The sequence below is a fragment of the Maylandia zebra genome, linkage group LG4 (genome assembly GCF_041146795.1).
Source record: "Maylandia zebra isolate NMK-2024a linkage group LG4, Mzebra_GT3a, whole genome shotgun sequence".
In the NCBI taxonomy this organism is placed as follows: Eukaryota; Metazoa; Chordata; class Actinopteri; order Cichliformes; family Cichlidae; genus Maylandia; species Maylandia zebra.
Window position 1 is genome coordinate 32,143,289 of NC_135170.1, and position 18,017 is coordinate 32,161,305.

Genomic DNA, 18,017 nt, shown 5'->3' on the forward strand with positions numbered 1-18,017 from the left:
CACGTAAACGGCGTTTTTGGTCACTGAAAACGAAGATTTTTGAAAACTCAGTTTTTGCATTTACGTGTGGACTAGAAAAACGGAGAAAACGCAGCGTCAAAGGTGTGCGCATTTTTTGACGTCACACTGTGCACCACGTTATTGTTTCGGTGAAATGAATTTCTACAATACTGTTACTGTTAATTCTACTCTCTGCAGTGTTTAAATGCTTACATATACACACAGTTACTGTCCCTCCACACATACGACTCGGTTCTGCTTCTATGCCCCAGCTTTGTTTACTTTTTCCCACCGAGGCTTCTAGACTTCTGATTGGCCAACATTTCTGCACGGTTAGGAATCTAGCTCCACCTGCTGCTTTGGCATGTTCCTAGCAGCGTTTTTCTTCATTTCTGCCTTTATGTGTGGACGGGATTATTTTTTAAAACGAAAACGTAAAATCTCCGTTTTCAAAAATACCCGTGTACGTGTGGACGTAGCCTCAGTCTCTGACTGGAAGCACTAATTCGTCATTCGGCTTTTGTCAGACTAAAGTAACTGTTAAAACTGTTTGAAAAGCTCAGCTATACAACAAGGAGAGATTGAGAATTTCCTTTTAGTTCTCAGTTTACTTGATATTGACAAAAGTTAGTCAATTTTGTCTGTTCTTCTGTAAAACAAACTAAGATTTATTTTTAGAATTAATATTTTGTTTCTAAGTGGAATTGACAATTTAGTCTGTTTCGTTTGTTCTATTTTGAAACTTAAACGCTTTAGCGGCTGCCTTTTGTGTAGTTTGCAATATTTGCCTTTATTTATCTGAAAAAGTCTCATGTTCCTTAAGTACATCTACCCTGTTGAACTTATTATGGGAAATAAATATATAAATAAAAACAAGCTGCTGATTATTTCACATTTTACTTGTGAGCAACGGCACATTTAAATCTTACAAATATAGTTATTTGGCTTATATCGTGATAGATATCGTTATCGCCTGAAATGAAAAAAACATATCGTGATATGAAAAAATCTTATATCGCCCAGCTCTACATCTACCCCTTTATTTCAGTTTTTAAAAATCTGTTTAGCATATTCAGTCTTGTAGATGTAAAAAAAAAAACCTGTAAAAAATCTGTGTTAGAAATCTGATTTAAAAGGTAGAATTGTATAGTTTCTGGATCTTTTTTTGTTTAGCATGTGGCTAAAATGCAACTCTAACCCTCCCTTTGTGTTTGTTTGAACCTAACTTTTAATTGTAAATGACATAGTACCTTTTACTTTTTGAGGATTACTTTTTTTCATTGACTTCAATCCAGGGCACGCAGATGCAATGATTAATGTTTGTTTCAGCAAAATGGCACATTATTGTTTTTTGGATTGAGCTGATGATGGCAGTAACTCATGCATAAATAAAAATACAAAAAACAATATTTATTATAAGTGCCAGTATTCTGTTTATTATATTTGTTAAGAGTGAGCAACGGATACAGTGTTCCAGATGTACTACAACTTTGTTTCTTTTAAAGAAACCAGTTCAACTTTGCTCATGCACATTGTACACTGACCAAAAAAGTATGATGATACACGCACTGAACACGGCATAGTCTGACCCCATCACAGAAATGTCACACACATAAACAGCCACATGGAGCCAGAGTTGACATGCTTTAGTGTGACCTCCTGCAAGAAATTCTACACTGAGCTAAAAAAACGACAAAAAAAGGAAAGCGAGGGCAGCGTGAAACCCAGAAATGCTGAACCAAGTCCTCCTCTCCAAAACAGCTGGGAGCAACTTACGCTCAGCTCAGAAACACTGGGAAAAGGTTTTAGTGTAACCCCCCCCACCTACCCCTCCAAAGGAAAAAAAAAAGTGCAGTTTGCATTGCTCTGTAAATCGCTGAGAGACATTTTGATTAGCTGCTGGCTTTGGCTTCTCCCCTCAGCGCGCAGGAATTCAGTGTATCAACACACTTAACAACCTTAAATACGGATTAATTGTTCACAAAATCGGCGTCCCGACTAGGCAGCGCCACAGAACGGACAGTAATAAGTGGATTTCATTTGAAGTAGGGAGGTGGCGTAGTGAATGTGACGATGTTAACATTAAAAAGACTTTTATCCCAGCATGTAATGACAAGTGGTATGAAGCCCCCAGTTAGAGATTTGAACATGTGGGGTAGGTAATGTAATGTCTGTTAATGGGAGTGCTTTAGCAGGGTGGTGAACACAGTGACTTTTAATCTGGAGCTCTATGCCCCCTCTGAAGGGGAGGAGGTCCCCGCTCTTGTAGGAGCAATTCTGAATAGATCAGGGCTCCTCTCTGCATTCAGCATCCTAATGAGAGTAACACCGTGTCTTTGGACATTTTGAGTAGGAGGGCGAGGTAGGAGACGGATGTGGTGCAGAGGGGGCTGCAGTATATCCTATTTGACAAGGATGAGTGGTGATTAAAATGTGGAACGCTGAATGCTCCAGTTTAAGAATAACCTAATCAGGCTTTTATGCTCTTTTCTAAAAATAAGCGCTTATTGTAATAATACTCCGATAACCAAACGGAATCATTTATTGCAGCAAACTACACCAAATTGCGAGAGCGTAACATCATCTCAGACTGCATGTCCTGTCATGAGATCACATTAAGGAGTTTATTGAATAGGGAGAAAATGGGTTTGGGGGGGTGGGGGGATTATTATTGTCTAATTAATAGTTTATCACACCACCATAAGCTCTATTGACCTTCTGTAGGTTACGCCAAAGAGCACAAAATTACAGTTTAGCTCAAGTGGAAACAAGACATTATAAGACATAAAAAGTGAATTCACTACCATTGATATTATAAAAATGTCATATTTATTACAACTCCTATTCTGATGCAGTCAGGCTCTGAAAAGCCTCTTCAGTGGCATCATTGTCACATCTTAAAAAAATACAGCCTACTTAGCTTTGAGAGTCTTATTCATTTGTGTGTGTGCGTCTTTAAAATTAGTCCTTAAATGTAACAGGCTGCCTGCAAGGCGTTTATCTTAGATATTGCTAAAGACAGTAACAGAGTGACTTGAAGCATGACAACTATAAAATATCACTCTACACACCTAAATTTAGACAATAAAAGGCAATCATATTAATTACAGATATGAGCTCTTTCCCTGCAAAGGTTAGGGGTTGTCGAAGAGCAAAGTAGGACTGTAGCTGTTTTATCTATTAATAAATTAAAGTATTACTTTCCAGAGATATATTTAAAACAGTGTACCCTGTTTTGTGTATTTATTGTAGTTTTTATATTTTGTGTGTTCTGTATTATATGAGAATGAAAACTGTATTTTTTTTTTAACCCATTGCATGTTAAAAAGCTCAGCTAAGGACAAAGGTTAAATAAATGTAACTCAACTGGAACACAAATAACAGGAGTGAAAATGAAAACGGGTCAAAATTAATACTGCCTTGTGTATTTAGTTAAACCAGAAATCAGTTTTATTATTTGACGATGGAAATTGTTAGAGCCAATCCATAGAAGAATATTTTCGGTACTGTTTGGTTTATTGTGTTACATGTTTGATTTGTATAAGATGTTATGAGGAAAATATATACTGTGTTTAATTTGTGTTGGGTAAGATGAGCACTGTATGCCGTACGTGTGGTAGTGGAAAAGAATGAGCCAGCACAGCATTGGAAATGTGCGCTGTTGCAGCAAACAGTTTTTTGACTATGACATTGTGATATGATAGCTTTGTTTGTATGTATGAGTCAGAAATAAACCTGGACAGCTCACATTAAGAAGGGGAAGAATTATTTTTTCAAAGCTTGGGACAGAAATTCGCCACTACAGAAATATTAATGAGCTTTTAATCTTTTTGTAATGTAATCTAATTTAATTTTTTTTTATATCTCAAATGATGTGTGAACAAAGTTTTTAAGTAAATATTGATTCTAGCTGAATAGAAACAGAGGCTTAGGCAGAAACTTGCAGAGAGAGGTAAAGTTTTCTCGACGGATGAATGGGATGTGGGTTTGGCTAAAGGAGTGCAACACCACATCCGTCTGGCTGACCATACCTGCTTTTGAGAGCGGTCCCATCGTGTCGCCCCAGCTGATTTAGATGACTTACACAACCACCTTCAAGGACTTCTGGCAGCAGGAATAATAAAAAAAATGAAGGAGTCCCTATGCTTCCCCCATTGTCCTGGCACGAAAGAAAACGGGGCGGTTGCACATGTGTGTGGACTATCGAGCCTTGAATCGCAGAACTATTCCTGTACTATTCAATACACAGTTCCTCGTACTGATGAGGTTTTGGACTGTTTATCTGGAAGCAGGTGGTTCTCAGTCTTGGATTTGCAAAGTGGATAGTACCAAATTTTCATGGCCGAAGAGGACAAGGAGAAAATTGCTTTCAAATGTCTTTGGAATTCTTTCAGTTTGAGAGGATTCCCCAGGGGATAACAGGAGCTCCTGCAACCTTTCAAAGGGTAATGGACAAAGCGGTGGGAGACATGCACATGATTAAGGTAATAGTGTACCTTGAAGATTTGACAGTGTTTGGAAGGACTTTGGAAGAACATGAGCAGAGACTAATCAATGTTCTCGACAGACTTCTGGCATGAATACATTTGGACCAGGGACATGATTTCGAGAGTAAGCTGATTCAAGATCTTCTAAGAGTGTAAGGAATCTGAAATCCCGGACAACCCTTTATCATCCCCAAGGAGATCCACAGCCGGAGAGATTTAACCGGACGTTACTTTCCATTGTGGCAACCTTGGATCCCAAGAAGAAATACATGTGTAATCATTCCATCAGTCATGTAGCACACGTGTACAATTGCACACAGAATGAAGCAACTGGGTACTCACCCTACTTGCGTATGTTTGGTAGAGAGGCCCTGTTGCCCATGGACATCTGTTTCACATTCAAGGATGAGACACAAAGATGCTTGACGGATCACAGATACATAATTAAACTGAATTGCAACAAGCTTACCGCCTAGCAGCACAGACTGCTGAAAAAACTGGAGGTGCTATATGTTGGGCTATGTCCTTTGTGAAAGCAGTCTTGGATTTCACCATGTAGTTTGAGTCATCATTGGAGATCTCCATGATGTGATGTAGATGGCAGAAAGCAGGTAAAACCACAAATCTGTAGTAGACAGTTCAAGAAAGTAATTATTAATCTACACAATAACTCAACCATATAGCTTTTTGAAGAAACAGTAACAATAAGTTAGAAATAGTTTTATTTACCTGCATTGCTCAAGAACAGTTGCCAGCTTTTGGAGTGTTACCAGCTCTGATGGAGTTTGTGCTTTTGTTTGTCTAAAGCAGCAAAAACAGCCTCTTGATTCTTTAGTAGACGAGAAACCATATCCAGCGTTGAATTCTACTTTGTGGAAACATCCTGTATGATTGGTTCTTTCTCTTGCCCCAGTCTTGTTTGCTCCTGGTGTAGTTCCTCCATATTAGCAGGGCTGTCTGTAATGCATCTAATTTTGCTTGCTTCTATCTTCTACCACTGATAGTGGTCTACAGTCCAGAGCAATCCATTTTGCGAGAGAATTTGTAAGTTTGTCCAATGTTGACTTACTAATTTTGGTCCTGAAGCCAGTTATTTGGGCTGCCGAACTGGCACTGCTAGCGCTAACAGTTCCCACAGTTTCTGTGCTCGCTGCAACATGTTTTGCATTTAGATGGTGACGTAAGGTTGAAGTGCTTCGATGGTATGCCAACTCCTTTTTTGCACAGTTTGCACAAAATCACACTTTTATCAAGGCTTCTGTTGGGTAGTCTTTTGAAATTAAACTTGCCTCTGATCAGTCCTAGCAATACGCTTTGTTCTGATTCTTTGTAGCTCTGATGGGTGCATCGGTAAAATCGGTATACCAGGAAGTCGTGCATTGACAAAAGTTCCCCTTTGCTTGGAATGCAAAGTGTGATTAAATGTGTTATTTTTTAACGCACTATTTTTAATTGCAATTAACACATAAATTTGAGAGGTGTATTGGATTTGCTTAAATAACTGTGATATCATTTGTGTTAATAAGGGTGTGTTTTGTACATTATTTATCCTGCCCTTAGGTTCACTAAACAAAACTAAACTAAACTTTTTGTGCTAAAGAGTTGTCTAGGGTTGCTTCTTTTTTTTTAATAATAATAATGGATTGCATTTATATAGCGCTTTTCGAGAACCTCAAAGCACTGTACAACTCCACTATTCATTCACACACTGGTAGAGGCAAGCTACAGTTGTAGCCACAGCTGCCCTGGGGCAGACTGACAGAAGCGAGGCTGCCATATCGCGCCATCGGCCCCTCTGGCCATCACCAGTAGGCGGTAGGTGAAGTGTCTTGCCCAAGGACACAACGACCAAGGCTGTCCAAGCTGGGGCTCGAACCGGCAACCTTCCGATTACAAGACAAACTGCCAACTCGTGAGCCACGATTACTGTCAGTCCAACCTGCAGGCAAGGGATTTACTGTTAGTTTCCCTGATTCCTGTCCATACCAGAACCATTTGTGGTATCTGGGCTGTAACGAACCCCACCTAGGGGATCGAAACTGAGGTAAAGTGGGTTTAGACTCAGTATAATGGGTGGACAACAGTGCTAACCATGGGTGTCTCTGTGAATTCAGACAGAATTCACAGAGACATTTAAATGCCAAAAATTACTTTTTTCCCTGCACTTTGTTATTTTTACCAACTCATCCAAACCTGAGAAATCAGTGGAACTAAGCAAATTTCAAAAACAGCAAATATACCCCCTCCACACCCTTCGACTACAAATTTCCTAGACCTCTTAGTTTTTTGGTTTTTTTATTAATCAAAATCTGACAGTCTAAGTGAAACTAAGCAGAGGACATACATATAGTCAGGTTATATTTTATAGTTTTGGATCTTTCTTTGATTTCTATCTGTTTCTCTTACACAGTTAGCTACCATGATTCTATTTGGTGATAATTAAAACATGAAATCCCAAATAAGATAAGCGACCCCTATATACTGCCCACTCCTCATTAAGGGGTTAATTAAACAGGAGTACATTATGATTAGCTAGCAAGCCGAGAAATGATTTGAATTTGACTGTAAAGCATAAAGAAGTCCTTTGACATTAATTCCGTTTACCTCATAAGGACTGATAAGATATCTCGGGATGACAATGAATGTACTTCCATGTTTGTCTTTGCAGATGCATATCTCAGCTTCAGCGTGCTTTGGGCTTGTTTCATCTGTGATAATAGGAATTTGCTCTCGAAACCAAATTCTCCACCTTCTCTCCCACTCACAGTCTCCCTTCTCTCCTATTACAACATACCAGCCATTTAATGATATCTGCTATCAAACACGTATTGACTCAATCTAATTCGAATATGTTGCTCCATAAGCCGAAATCATTACATGCAATATCAGGGAGTAAAAACTCAATACAGTATAGAATGGTGGTGTTTTTGCTTGAATGTAGCATAGTGCTGTAATACACCCCTGTCCTTAAGTCCCTGTTGAGGGGATGGGGGATTTATTGACTGGTTTAATTGATTCACCCGTACTAACATCTAACGTCTCTGAATATTTCAATAACCCGGGGGCCTCCTTCCCCTGGGAGCCAGACATGAATCAGGTATAACAGAGACAACACAAAGGGCGTTAGTATGCTATTAGTCACACTCCTTACAGTTTGTGTGTGTGTGTGTGGGCAAGTGACGTCAGGGCTTCATTCACCAGCAAGGCCAGTGCTCGTCCGGCTTTCTTTCATTGCCAGAGGGTGGGAGGGTAAACACAGTGGATGAGGCCGACAGAAGGAAGGAAGTGGGAGAGCATGGGGCTTCCTCTCTCCCATCCAGCACAATGTAACACAGCAGCATCACCCCCTCAGCGCCCCCACCATTTAAAAACTATTCACAAGTACCTTCTGTCATAGCCCCATATTCCCATACCCAACCCCCCTGCTCCATCATTAAAAAGAGAAAGCCCTGTGCGTGACTCGGCTACTTCTGCGGAATAAAACTCTCTCTCTCAGTCCCGCTCCCCCTTCTTTTTTTTGTTTTCCATTAAATCAGTGCTCCTGTGTCCTGATGCAGAATTCCCCCTTTCATTTTTTTAAAAGCCCCCTGGTCTTTCATCCCAAAGTCAATTTTGCCTGGCAGTTAGTCACATGCTTTAAATGTGTATAAGTGCCTGTGAAGAGGGTAAGCTTTAAGTGTGATAGACTACCCTGGGACCAAAGCGGGGCTGGGAGTGAAGGAAAAATGAGGCTAGATGAACATGAACAGACTGGGCTAAAAATTAATGCTGGTTGGTAGCAGACTGTGGAAGGTCTGGATGGGATTATAATGGGCTGATTATGGTGAAACTGTCTCTGTGGCGGGATTACCATTTGACATTATGGCTGGCTGCTGAAACAAGTGAAATGTGTTTCCCCGCATTCAGATTTTTAATATTGTAACTCTTTTTTTGTTGTCGTTTTACTTTGGCGGTACGGTTTATATTTAGATTGACCTCTGTATACTCGGATGCTTTTCTGCACGAATTGCTTTCCTTGGTCGGGATAAACAAGACAATGCAGGCTGAGTGAGAAGTGCCTGCTAAGTGAAAATTTAGTGGTTGTTTTATGTTAACCAGCAGACACTGGGGGTAATCATATTAGCGCTGATTTATCACATCCTAAATTTGTCTGCTTCTTATGAGCTGTGCAGCACAGAGATCACACTTGCGATAGACCAGCACGGCCTCGACCCGCCTAGGCCTGAAGAAACGATCGTCTAGGAAAGTGAAGACCTCGCTCCAGCCTCCTACTTGATTGTATTGCAATCTGTCATATTCCCTTCTAATAAGACGCAGTGAGATGAGACTGATTTGGTTTGGCGCTGTGTGTTCAAATGCAGTTCACTGGAGGGGCCGGCCTGTTTTGGATATCTGAGTCACTTTAAGAAATTATGATTGAGCTGATCTGGTATTTAGACATTTGTCTCCTGGTCAAATCACATCTATATGATGAGAAAACTGCCAGAGAGCTGGATGCTGCATGCACTCACTTGTGAAAGACTGGATTTTGACTACTTTACACGCTAATTCACACATTTTTAAATTCAAACAGCTTCAATAAGTGACTTTATATTAATTACAGACAGTAATTTGAAAGCAGTAACTGATTAATCTGCACAGTATGTATTATTTATTGAAAGACAGTTTCATTTAGCTGCTTTTGTTAGTCAGCAGAACCTGGCAGTTGCATTTTAAGACCTCCGAACCTTCCAAATAGTCATAGGCAGCTTGTATTAAATGTTTAGAAATAACAAGAAAGACACTGTGGCATAAGAAGCAGACAGCCCCACAGACTGGAAGGATTTACTGACTCTGCAGCAACAGCTATCTAAACTTTGATGACTACAGTATTGCAGTTTTCCAACATCAGAGTCGCCAACTCTGAACCAATCTGTCAAAAAAAAGAAAGCCAAGCTAATATCAACCCTCCATATAATACTAGTTGGTGAGGCAATTCATTTTAATTCAGTGCAATTGTATTTATGTAGCATCTCCAATAAGGAGCGAGAAAACACCTTCACACACGCCCCTTCTGGTTCTCTACGTATATATGACCCCGACCGGTTCTACTAGCTGTTCGTTCTCATTTTCGTGGCCTATCCGCCCTCCCCTTTTTCTATTCATTCACTTCTCTTTAGCAAATGGGGGCCTGCCTGGCCCGTGAGCCGCTGCTAGTCCCCTCTGAGGCCTTCCCCAAACCGCAGCCTCAATTCACATTCAAGCCATGCCATTATCTACTAGAAATGCTTTCAAACCTAAAACGAGGATGCAGTCCCAGCTAGTGAAATGTCAGTTTTATCCCTAAACAATATTAAACAAACACGAAAAGCAAACAAGATAAAAAAAACAACAACCATCAAACATCCCCGTATGAGGAAGCACTTGGGGACAGTGGGAAGAAAAACCTCCTTTTCAACAGGAAAAAACCTCCATTAAGTTTATAGTATAAGATGGTGCCTTCATTGTGAAGCCTGGCGTGTGGCATTTTGGGCGGTGCCAAGCTAGCGGCTAACCCTAATTAGCATATGTAGCTTGAAAGGTACCTCAGAAAGACACAGAAACCTTCTAATTAATGCAAATATGATATGATAGTATGGTTAGCACTGTTGCCTCACAGCATGAATGGCCTGAGACTTCACCATATGGCTGGGTCCTGTCTGTGAGGCGTTTGCATGTTCTCCCCGTGTTTGTGTGAGTTCTCTCCGGGTGCTCTGGCTTCCTCAGTCCAAAGACATGCAGTTAGTGGGATTAGGTTAATTTATGGTTGTCTGTCTGTCTGTGTAGCCCTGTGATAGACTGGCGATCCATCCAGGGTGTACCCCGCCTCTCAGATAAGTGGAAGAGAATGGTTGAAAAAAATAAGACTTGAAAACATTCACACATTTTGGATAGACTGTTGCACAGCAAGCTGGATAATTTGTCAAATAGCAAAACAGCACTGACACCACGAATGCAGTGAGATAGTCGAGATTAGTGACAGAAATTAGCTAAGTTCAAGCCTAGCAGACAGATAGTAGCTGAAGCCCTTAATTAAACATACCTTAAAGCCTTAATACATTGAAAATTGATAATCCTACAGATAACAAGACATGGGAAATTGGAAATAGTGAACACAAATATTTTTTCATACTACGCTCGCAACATGTTTGTTTCTGCTGTAAACAAACATGCTGAGAACATTTTAACGTGAGAGTCTGTGAGGACTGAGTCGCTTTTGGAGCCATTGTCAGCTTCTGCTTTGTCTTCATTTTTTAATCTCAAAGGTTGCAGCTTTGGAAACCTAGGAAACAAGCTGAAAAAATGCAATGTGTCGGAGTGCTATTTTGGAATAATAACTTCCACAACTTATTACACTTTAAAGAAAGGATGCGTGAGTTTAAAGAATATTTTAAACCAGATCTTGAGAACATCAAGTTCCAAGAAATATCTTAGTGATTCCCAAACTGTAATCCAGGCCACTGTACTGTTTAAGGTGTCAGCAGTGATGGCCTGCTTTATGATAAACCAATTTAATTATATTTGTTCCTAAATCTTAGCTCATTGTAATTTAAATATGTATTTATTACATTGCAAAAGTATTTAGTCTTGGGTGTTAAACAAAACACTGTTATCAGTCACATTCTCTTTGAAGCTGTATTGTCATGGGAGAAAAGAAGAAACCCAGTGAGTTGACCAGCATGTCTTAAAAACGGAGCTCAAAAGACTCTTCGAAAAGATGAGGGCGAGAGGGGATGATCCTCTGTTGCACAAAGACTTTGCTTTCCCCCCCAGAGACTTCGCCCCCTAGCGATGCCTCGGGGTGCCAAGACTTGTGTCCTTTTGTGAGGGGACATCCACTCTGCCCTGTTGGCAGAAACTAAAAGTTAGAGGAGAAAGAAGGAGTAAATGAGACAAGAGGTGCATTTGGATGTCTACTCTTGCCCTCATCACCCCAGATCACTAACTCAGAGCCAGTTGTTAGCAATTAGACTACAAGCATTTTTCCTGTTTGCAGACAGTCTTGTGTGCTGCAAAATCTACAAATTTTTACTGAAATCATTGTGTTCTGTTGTAGGTTACGAGGGTGATATTGATGTAATTCAGATAGAAGAAGCCAATTTTTCTTACAGTTGTGTTTTTCTCAGGGTGATAAAGCCTATGAACTGAGTTACAGGAGAGCCCTGGACACAAAATAACGACAAAAACGAAACTGCTTTCTGGGGAATCCGGTCAATGAATTCAGTTCAGATTAAAAGATTCAGGCAGTGTAGCTGATCAATATGTGCATTGATTAGAAAAGCTTTGTCATATTCATCATCTCAGACATCTTAGACGGCTAACTGAATTTTAATAAAAGGTAAATTGATTAGATTGATTCATTAAATTGACTGAATCGGCGGCAGCCATGAAGCATACCGTCCCTGAAATGATAACAGCATTGCAGGTTTAAGGTAAATAAATTTGCTCTCTGCAGCTTGGAATAAAATCAGATTCAGGTTATTATTTAAAATTACTTCCTTGCCTCAGAAATTGGGGTGTGTGAGAGCAGATTTTCCACTGTCTTAAAGCCTCACAGGCACAACCCCGTTTGGCAAGATGTCACAGCGATCAGGAAAGGTCATAGCTCTATTCCCACAGCACACAACCAACATGATGAGCTTTCCTCTTTTCTTTTTTTTTCCTCGTGGCTGCATGAGCTGCCATCTTGGTGTGTGCCGAGTCATTATTGATGGGCCTCCATGCTGATGTGCAGACAGGGTTCTGCAGAGAAGGAGTGTGCTCCTGTCTGTCCGACTTGCTGCTTGTTCGACTGTCAGCGCATCTTTCTGGTTGTCTTTCATCCTGTCTCTTTCTTCTTATATCACTTAGAGCAACAGTCCATTATTGGTCAGTATACACTACTAAAGATCACACGTTTCTCGTGGTGAAAAAAGGGGAACGCTTCACTCCCTTTTCTGCTTCTTTCCTCGAGGATTCGATCTGATGGGGGAAAGAACCAGACGGAGATGAAGTGGAGAGTAAAATTATTCAAACTCAATTACCCAAAATTTAGAAGCTGTCACAAGTCTTTATGAAATAAGGTTCACAGGATACATGATTGCAGCGAGGATCAAAAGCATCAAGATGGGGGTCTTTTGACCTTTTCAACTCTACAGAGCCTCTAGCAAGTCGGGCATTAAAAATTCATAGTGGGCAAGCATAGAGTGTGCAGATGCACACAACTTTACTTTAAATTACTGAGAAATGAAATGTGGGAAATCCTTTAAGTGTAGAATGGTGTCAGGGTTTATTTGATAAAATCAAAGTTTTGTGCGAACAGAATATACCAATAAAATCAAATATATCAGCTCTTTGTAGCTCGGGGGGAATTTAAAGAGAATACTGAAGGAATACCTGTGATGTATTATGACCCAAAAAAGTGAAATTATTTTACCTGACGTTCCAGTGATCCACTTCCATCCATTTCAATATTATGTGAAAATTGAAAATTAAACTGTTAGCTTCTGTCAAATACTCCCTTCATAATAACTGAAAAGATAAAAAACTGAAACAGAAACTAAAACTTGGCATTTTTTAAATAATAAAAACTAGACTGAAATGAGCAAAACCATTCTGGAAGCTGAACTGGAATTTAAAGGAGTGAAAAACTAAATAAAAATAAAAACCATACTGAAAACACAGAGCTATAACTTATGATCATTTTTTTAAACGTCCACCAGAATTATTTGGCAGTTTTGCTAGATTTCTTTCTCCCTTTGCCCGCGTGGGTTTCCTCTGGATTCTCCAGCTTCCTCCCACAGTCCAAAGACATGCATGTTAGATTAATTGGTGATTCAGACTTGGTCCGAAGATATAAATGTGAGCGTGAATGATCGTCTGTCTGTCTGCGTTAGCCCTGTGATGGACACGCATAATGTCCAGGGTGTGCCCGATGTCAGTTAGGATAGGCTCCAGCTGACTGTGACCTCAGCTGGATAAGCAGTTAAGGAAATGGATGGATGGTTAAAGTCCCTAAAACTAGGGTTCAAATCTTAAAACTGCATTAACTGACTGTGCTGAGCAGATGATTTACAGTGGGCATGTTAAAGTATTTTTTAATGTAAGCTGCCCTTTGTGGACAAATAACAAGCTATCAGAGGAGTGACAGCAAACCTAAATAAAGTAAATCTAAAATGTCTCTGAGCTCAGGGGGAGTGGGGAGCTGCATGATAGATTTCTGCAGGTTCTTCATTATGAACAAATAGATTCAAGTTGTCATGTGATCAGCAATGATTTAAAACATGTTAATTGTAGTAGCTTTATTTAGTATTATTCTAAGAACATTTAAAAAATCTTATAAGAAGAAAAAAAAAGATCTGTGTAACTACAGTAATGTGTGCATGTGAGAAGCTGCTTGGGAAAACAGGCTGTATGTGCCTTAAAAATTCCAAAAAGTTGTTTTCTTTGCGTATGAATGCGATTTATGCACCTGTTAATGTGCCACTACGTCATCGCTCTCAGGGAAAAACGGCCCTGACCTTTGTTCTTGTGATTTGTGGTTGCTTGACATTTGTGGCGACTCGCTGGACGAAGGAAACTGTATCGACATCGCTGCTACAAACGGTAACCGCGGCCTGCCGTTACCCTACCTCGTGGTTTGTGCAGCGTTGATGTCATTTGCGCTCACGCTTGGTCCATGCCATTTGTATACGTGTGTATAGGGTGCTAATGAGGGAGGACGGGGAGGTGGAGCGGGGTGGATGTGGAATCGGTGGGATACAGCTGGACGGAGTGGGAGACTGTGGTGAATAGGTAACCATGGTAACTCTGTTGGCTAAGATTTGAATGCAGCGAGAGGAATGAGAGAGCAAAAGGAGTGGGGGAGTGGGGGGAGGAAGCTGCAGTGTGTTTGTGTTTGGAAAGAGAAAGAGTGGGGGTTAAGGGTTAATATGCATCATTGTAGCAGGTTAATCTTTCATCAAACTGTGGGGTCAGTGCAGCGTTTACCCCCGCCACTGGACACTACAGTGTGCCACACGGGGGGGGAAGAGGGGGGAGAGGGGTGGAGGTCCAGGAAATATGTAGTAGTAGGGTAGAGGAGGAGAAGGAGAGGGTGGAGGGGAGGTGTGAGGCAGCTGGGAAGGGAGGGGGGATGAATGTGAAAGAGTTTGCAAAGAGGAAGAGAGTGTTCCCACTTTTAGAGAATGAGATGGGAGATAGGAGGAAGAAGGTTACAGTTAGAGACTATTGTAACATGTGGAAAGTGACAGCGGTGAGGCAGAATACAATCAACCAGCCTCTAACCAGCTGTCAGCTTCAAGCAGCCTCATTCTCCTCGATGGACCCAACATCTGAGCTAACATCTTAACCTCAGCCCCAGTCACCCCCGGCTCTCCCCCTTGCGCTCTTTCTTTCTCCCCCCCCTTTTGCACCTTTCCACCCTGCTCTGATGCCGTCTACCTGAAATAGCTCTGGCACTTAAATCTCGCCAAAAGGAGAGGGGAAAAAAAGGTAGCTGGAAATTAAAATACGTAGAAAGGTGAGAGCTGGTCCAGAAATAGCACTGCGAGTTCCTCTTCATCCATCGGCTGATGACGAGCAGCTGCAGACGAGTGGGACTGTTGCTTTCGCTGCCACCGCTGGTGCCCTGTTCTTTCTGACCAGAGACACCGCCGCCACTGCTGCTGATATGATTTGTCATCGTGTCCTTGTGTGTGTTTTAATGTCATTGAACTTGAGCACACGCATTATTGATCAATCTTGGCCCAGCCAGTCCAAGCCTGCCTCTCCTCCCACTCCCCTGGCACTCAGGAGAAACCTCCCGCTCTGTCCCTCCATCTCTTCCTCTACATCTCCACCTGTTTCAAATTCATCCCTCTGTATTGTCTTTTGCCTCCATCTCTCCTTCACTCTGTTTTATATGCGTCTCTGTGTTGTCATTCCCCTCCCTCCATCTCTGTCTGCTTTATATTCATCTCTCTATTGAGCCTTCCTCCCTTCTCTCCTCTCTCTCTCTCTTTCTCCCTCTCTTGGTGAGTGAGAGATGATTAATATTAATGTCTCTTCTTTTCTTCTTCCCTATTTTCCCTCTTCCACTTTTTTATCTTCTCTTTTTTTTAACAACTCATCTCTTTTCTGCTCTTCCCACTATTTATACCTCTCTCTGGGTCTTTATCCCTCATCATCCCTTTCACTCACCCTTCCCTCCATCTGTCTCCGTCTCGATCTCTTTCTTCCTTTCTGTCTCTCTTTCTCCGGCCCTCTCTCTGCAGCTGTTCAGTATTCATCTATTACTGTAGTGTTGATAATTCCCTTCTCTGCCTGCAGCCATACAGTCATCTATCAGATTAATAATCCTCCTCTCCTTCTCATTCTCTGCTCCCCCCAACATCTCCTTTCTTACTGTGCCAAGTGAGGATGCTCAGCGTGTCAAATGAGTTTGCGTGTCAAAGTCCCATCATTACAACTATCATCATTAATATCTAAGATTGCTGGATGCCCTTATTTAAGGTTATTCAGGTTCTAAACAGCTTGCAGGGAGGGATACAGAGGCGCTCTGCATCTCGGACTTGAACGGCCGCATTTTAGTCCCACCTCTGTGTCTGTGCTACTGCAACAAAACAAAAAAAAGCGCTTACTGATTTCAGTTTGTTTTCAAGGTCTGGATAACTTTAATTAAAGGTGGTAAGTGTTCATGTTCAAACATCAATATATCATTGTCGTATTATTTGTTATACCTTGGAATAATTAGTGCTAACAAATGAGACCACAGCAGAGATGACTGGAAGGCTCTATCTCACACTAGTGGTGTTATTAATGCTTCTCAGAATTAAGACCAAATGTCCCAGAAACCCCACCGCTCCCTAGATCTTGTTTTTCATTCTTTCTGACGTTTACCTTTGCAAAATGTTGTGCTTTTTGTCTCTTTTGCTCCTACAAATCACACATTTCCTGTAAAACCCAACATTGTTATTCACTCTGTAGACAGCAGAAATATTGCAGTTGATGCAGAGAATGGTGTATTGTGTATGTTCCACAGCGTTTTAATAATTAGATTATTGTAGTTAATATCACAGCTTTGAGATTTTAAGTGGAAATTCTTCAATCTGACTAACCATGCATACATTCTTGCATATGTAATTCCTTTCTGATATGGAAACTATTTTGTTTACTAATTTGTTCCTTATGTTGGAAGTATTGATATAACTGCAGGTTTAATTGGGTTTAATTTAGATGGATTTTAAATAACTTACTTTTAATAATTCAGGTAATCCCCTGAACAGTCAAAAAAGTCTACAAACCAAAGACTGTATATAAAAGATGGATGGAGATGACCATTTTAGAAAACATGCACCTGTTTTAACTAAAAAAAGAAAGAAATTGAGGCGTCTGAACGTGACTTTACAAACCATTTGTTAATGGCGCTGTGTTTATCTTCGACCTACCAAACTGACAATTTTCCTACCCACTGAAACTACCATTTCTGAAGCAATGTAAAAGCCATAATATACTTCTAAATATACTATCATGTAGTTTATGTTTTGTCCTGTAAATTGTTTGAGGGTCTTTTTCCACTCAACCCAAACTAGTCAGTACATATGGGTGTCCTTCTCTGACCCACATACTGCTAGAGATTTCATCCTGTTAAAAGGGAGTTCTTCTTCACCACCATTGCCACGTCTTTGAGGTTTTCTTTCTTTTTCCTTAAATAAAAATGATTTTGGTTCAACTACTCCTTTTCAGATGTGTAAATACAGGTGAGCTTAGTTTTACACAGTGAAGAGTTCTGACCCATGTCAAGCTGACAACACGTGTGCAGAATTCATATGCATTTCTTCACAAGTGTAACTTTAAGTTGCACAAAATGATCCATGTCATTGTCTTTCAAGGCTTTAATATTTTCAGCACTGTATTGCATCAAATCAACAAAACTCATTTTCCTGAATTACATTTCAGGCAAGTGACATTTGTCACCCAAACACAGCATTCAACAGTTGTCGTGTTTATTTGGCGACAGATCTTATTCTTTTAAACATGAAACAAGTGTACAAAGATCACTTCTTCTCTGAGTGTTCTTCTAACTAAACTTTTGAGCAGTTGAAATCTGCACAGGAAAACCTCAAAAGCAAAACTGCACCGTTTCCATGCTGTTTCAGTACGATTTTGTGTGACACTGCTTATCTGTTTACAGCGGTTATGCCAATGTTTCAAGAACTAATTTCTTTCTGATTTATTGATTTACAAAATGCAATCCTTTAAAAACCAAAATACCTGATTGTCCCACTTCACATTGTTTGTTTCCGTATCTCCACACCTCCACCTCGTAACATTAATTACAGAATCAGCTTCCATCTGCCCTGTGTGTAAGGATTTGATTTCTGACAAAATGTCTGCTCAGGGATTATGTGGGATTTGATATGAGCAGTGACACAGAAGTTCTAATGCTTCTGAAAGATTTTTTGACAATCCCTCCCATGATAAGCTATATCGTAGCTGCCTACCCATTATTTGTTCTGTTCGTTGTCTATTGGTAAAAACACAAAGTGTAGT

At 40.5% G+C, this 18,017-nt stretch overlaps 1 protein-coding gene across 1 annotated transcript in view; it reads left to right on the forward strand.

Annotated features, from left to right (window-relative positions):
- Nucleotides 1-18,017, forward strand: part of lrrc4ba (leucine rich repeat containing 4Ba) — a 43,599-nt gene that overhangs the window by 13,300 nt on the left and 12,282 nt on the right. The gene's annotated exons all lie outside the window — the stretch shown is intronic.